Below are 5000 nucleotides of genomic sequence, written 5' to 3'. Positions count from 1 at the left end.
TAGGATGCTTGCGCTCTCTAGTCGGTTCGCGCCGTGGAGGGTGCACACTCGGCGGCGGGAAGATTCTCTCCAGCCATCTCTCGATGGCATGAAGGTCCACCTCCCCCACAAGAGCATCTCTCGCTATGCCTAGGAGAGTGTCAACCTCGAAACTCCGGAGCGACTCATTCTTAGAGATGAGTCCGCCGATATGCTCCCGGAGTCTCTCAGAGCTTTGCTGAGGTACGGGTTGACGTGCACATGATTGCTCAACAGTATCAACTAGCGTCTCTATGGTCGTTGGGACACCGGCGGCTCCTATCATCGCCTCACCGGTCCCCGTGCCCTCATCGTCCTCCGCAAGCGGATGGACATCATGGCAGAACTCTCTAACCATCGCTCGATAAGCCTCTTGTCGACGCTTACCTTTGATGGCTTCGAGTGTCCTATGAGGGAATCTCTGTTGCAGATGTTGATTCATGAAGAGAATTCCCCCTGCTGAGGCGGCTGCTGCCTCAGCCCGAGCCATGAGACGCGTCTCCTCCACAGACCATCTGGCCTTCTGGCGGTCGACATCGATCGCGCGGTTGGCTTCAACCGGATGAGCTGACCGTACGTGAACCCCTAGGCCACGCATGTTCCGGAACTCTCGTCCGCAGTGCTCACAGACCACAGGCGGGTCGCGACTTAAGGTGACCAATCCAGTCGCTGGTGCAGTGTCCGGCGTGCGCCTAACGGCGCCGCTAGACTCCCCGGCACTCACGGGGGCACCATTCGCTCGCATACAAACACGCAGTGCCCGGGCCATCCGAGAACCCGGGCGTGAGGATCCATTTATATCTCTATCCATTTATTAACTGCGTGTGGGGATGCAAACGGCTTGGCAACCGAGAGCTCCCCGAAAACCCGCCCTTTCTTGGCCCCACAACCTACCATGGGCTGGGCACATGGGCTCGCAAGCAAGCCCTTTAGGGCGCACAATCGCCATGACACCACTTCAAGCGGGACCACTGGCGTGGTGGGTGCATGACTTGACTGGCAGAGGCTGTGTATGCCGCATGCCGAGTCCAAGTAACCGACTCCGACCCCAGGCCCAAAGTCGCCCCGAAGGGAAACAAGAGCACTGAGAGAGCCTGACTCCCTAGGCCGCTAAACCCACTAGGATAGTCTGGTTACTCCCGCATATAGACCGGGCCGGGGCGGATGGTCGGCCCACTAACTCCGGCTCGCCACAACACCATTCAGCTACTCTACGCAAGCGAAGAGCACCCAGGAGTACCACGAAGAGGTAGATGTGTGACTTGGATGTGAGAGGCTACGGACCTAGCTAGAGGTCTATATTCGCATCACAATCCCAAACTATTTCTCCAAACCTGCTATCTATGCTGTTATAATATGCCAGGCTTTCGCATACGCAAGTCCGTTCGCGGCGTGTTGCTTTCGCAAACACAAGACCGCTCGCGGCGTGTTGCTTTCGCAAACACAAGTCCGCTCGCGGCGTGTCGCTTAAGAGAGTCATAGTTACTCCCGCCGTTTACCCGCGCTTGCTTGAATTTCTTCACGTTGACATTCAGAGCACTGGGCAGAAATCACATTGCGTCAACACCCGCGAGGGCCATCGCAATGCTTTGTTTTAATTAGACAGTCGGATTCCCCTAGTCCGTGCCAGTTCTGAGCTGAGCGTTGAATGGCGGCCGAAGAGGACGACCACGACGGCTCGCGCCGCCACGGAAGCCTCGCAGCAAGGAAGATCCGCGGGAGGCCAAGGCACGGGACCGAGCTCGGATCCCGGAACCGGCGCGAGAACGCCGAGCGTTCACCTCGCCCAGGCCCGGCACGTCAGCCAGACCCGCTTCCCGACCAAGCCCGACACGCCCCGCTCCTCAGAGCCAATCCTTATTCCGAAGTTACGGATCCAATTTGCCGACTTCCCTTACCTACATTAGTCTATCGACTAGAGGCTCTTCACCTTGGAGACCTGCTGCGGATATGGGTACGAACCGGCGCGACACCTCCACGTGGCCCTCTCCTGGATTTTCAAGGTCCGAGGGGAAGATCCGGACACCGCCGCAACTGCGGTGCTCTTCGCGTTCCAAACCCTATCTCCCTGCTAGAGGTTTCCAGGGAACTCGAACGCTTATACAGAAAAGAAAACTCTTCCCGGATCTCCCGACGGCGTCTCCAGGTCATTTTGGGTTACCCCGACGAACACTCTTACGAGGGCCCGAATTGTATGCGGTTCCGCTGCCGGGTTCCGGAATAGGAACCGGATTCCCTTTCGCCCGACGGGCGTGTGCCTCTCACTCAGCACTACATTATATCATTATGTATTTCTGTATGCACTTTGTGTGTGGACACTAGAGTATCGCACGCCGTCATTGACATAGGATTTCTCCTAGGGCTTAGGATCGACTGACTCGTGTGCAACGGCTGTTCACACGAAACCCTTCTCCACGTCAGTCCTCCAGGGCCTCGCTGGAGTATTTGCTACTACCACCAAGATCTGCACCGACGGCGGCTCCAGGCAGGCTCGCGCCCAGACCCTTCTGCGCACACCGTCGCGACCCTCCTACTCGTCAGGGCTTCGTGGCGGCGCGTACGACAACGCACGGACGCCGCCCCACTTGCCGCTGACGGCAGAGTATAGGCTCGACGCTTCAGCGCCATCCATTTTCAGGGCTAGTTGCTTCGGCAGGTGAGTTGTTACACACTCCTTAGCGGATTCCGACTTCCATGGCCACCGTCCTGCTGTCTTAAGCAACCAACGCCTTTCATGGTGTCCCATGAGCGTCGAGTTGGGCGCCTTAACTCTGCGTTTGGTTCATCCCACAGCGCCAGTTCTGCTTACCAAAAATGGCCCACTTGGCACTCTGATCCGAGATGCTCGTGGCTTCATAGTTCAAGAAAGCCAGAGATCTCACCCATTTAAAGTTTGAGAATAGGTTGAGGTCGTTTCGGCCCCAAGGCCTCTAATCATTCGCTTTACCAGATGAGACTCGCGCGCGTTCCGTGCGGAACGGCCGAGTGCCAGCTATCCTGAGGGAAACTTCGGAGGGAACCAGCTACTAGATGGTTCGATTAGTCTTTCGCCCCTATACCCAGTTCCTACGATCGATTTGCACGTCAGAATCGCTACGGACCTCCATCAGGGTTTCCCCTGACTTCGTCCTGACCAGGCATAGTTCACCATCTTTCGGGTCCCAACGTGTACGCTCTGGGTGCGCCTCTTCTCGCGATGAGAACGAGACGCCCCGGGAGTGCGGAGCCGCGTCGCGACGCGGCCCATCCTCCCTCGGTCGACAACCAGGGCCGACCTTCACTTTCATTACGCCTTTAGGTATCGCTCGTCCCAATGACTCGCGTACATGTTAGACTCCTTGGTCCGTGTTTCAAGACGGGTCCTAAGAGTACCCAAAGCAGTAGCGTCGCCGACCGGTATCGGTCCCGCACAGGAGCACGAGACTCCCATTGGGACGTTGGCAGGCCTGTCGAAGGTTAACCGTACGACCAACAGCGGGCCAGGCACGGTGACGGCGCTAGGTCCGTTGCCTCCGTGTACCGTGGCGCGCGCTTGCGACGGCCTCGACGCACTCGTCTCGTTTGTGAAGCGTGCGGCCTGATACCTTGCGCGTACCGCCGGGCAGCCGGCCGGGCGACCGGGGGTTTGACGCGTGCCGTTTTACCGGCGACGCGTCAGCCGCCGCACCCGGGCCGTAGACCGACACCCAGCGGGTCGCGACGTTCTACTAGGGGAGAAGTGCACGACTACGAACGCCGGACATCGGCGCACGGCGGCGTGCCCGCGCGCGAGCCGCGAGGGCCCCGCGGGGCATCGCACACCGACGCGAAGCCAGCGTCGCTGACGATGAATCTCCCCGTTCGTTCTTTTGGGTTTCTTAGGTTTACCCCTGAACGGTTTCACGTACTCTTGAACTCTCTCTTCAAAGTTCTTTTCAACTTTCCCTCACGGTACTTGTTCGCTATCGGTCTCGTGGTCGTATTTAGCCTTAGATGGAGTTTACCACCCACTTAGAGCTGCATTCTCAAGCAACCCGACTCTAAGGAGAGATCCTCCCGAGACGGGCATCGGTCGCTACGGGCCTGGCACCCTCTGCGGGTAAGTGGCCCCATTCAAGATGGACTTGGACGCGACGCGACGCCTCGGGATAAGCGGACCCTCCCAAACACCACATTTCCCTGCGGCGGAACCGCGGGATTCGGTGCTGGGCTCTTTCCTGTTCGCTCGCCGCTACTAAGGAAATCCTGGTTAGTTTCTTTTCCTCCGCTTAGTAATATGCTTAAATTCAGCGGGTAATCTCGCCTGCTCTGAGGTCGTCAAAGTCAGTGTGTGGGTGACAGTTCGGGCGGACGACGGGGTTCGTAACACGAGTACACGACGAAGCGTGCCGGTCCCAGGTCGCGTCTCTGCTCTCTCGCTCGAGAGAGATATGGAGAGGAACTTCGTGGACTCGGACACGCGGTCGGCTCGCGATCCCCGCGGAGGGAACGACAGACGGGCGGAGCGTTAAGGTTAAGAGAATCGGATCTCCGCGCGCGACGCGGGGGGAGGCCTGCGACAACGTAGGGAGTGCCCGGTTCCGCTCTCGCGGAAGGGCGCCTCTCTCCGTCGGATCCTCCTCTACCCGCGTACACGTCTCGCGAGAGTCTCCTCTATTTCTCTCCTCTATTCTCGCGCCCGGTCGCTCGGCGCCCCGGTCAGCCTTCGTCACGTATCAATGTCATTTCGGACGACGCCCAGCCGGCGTGCGCGCGGCGGAAGAGCCCGGCGGGACTGGCGGCCTTACGCGTGGCGCGCAAGGGCTTCCCGCTGCTGTCTCTCCTCTCACCGCTGGCTTTCGCGCGGCACGGGGCGAACGTCCAACGATCGCTCGTACGCCGGTGCGCGCTGCCGTCGCCCGGTCGCCGTCGTCGGCGACGCGAGGCGAAGCGCGCGAACGCGGGCGCAAGCAGTCTCTGGGTACTAAAACGACCCTCAGCCAGGCGTGGTCCGGGAATTGTAT

General features: G+C 59.3%; 1 non-coding gene and 1 pseudogene across 1 annotated transcript in view; both read right to left on the bottom strand.

The window, feature by feature from the left end:
* Positions 1–4314, bottom strand: part of LOC148935531 (large subunit ribosomal RNA) — an 8314-nt pseudogene extending 4000 nt beyond the window's left edge.
* Positions 4315–4966: 652 nt separating this feature from the next.
* Positions 4967–5000, bottom strand: part of LOC148935530 (5.8S ribosomal RNA) — a 155-nt gene continuing 121 nt past the window's right edge. Inside the window, exon 1 of the ribosomal RNA XR_016140278.1 lies at positions 4967–5000. This exon is cut by the window's right edge and continues 121 nt beyond it. This is a non-coding gene — a ribosomal RNA (5.8S ribosomal RNA).

Source organism: Pogonomyrmex barbatus, unplaced genomic scaffold, assembly GCF_055798465.1.
Source record: "Pogonomyrmex barbatus isolate J1 unplaced genomic scaffold, ASM5579846v1 scaffold4, whole genome shotgun sequence".
Classification (NCBI taxonomy): Eukaryota; Metazoa; Arthropoda; class Insecta; order Hymenoptera; family Formicidae; genus Pogonomyrmex; species Pogonomyrmex barbatus.
The sequence above is the reverse complement of the archived record's forward strand: the minus strand, read 5'-3'. Positions and strand labels throughout refer to the sequence as shown.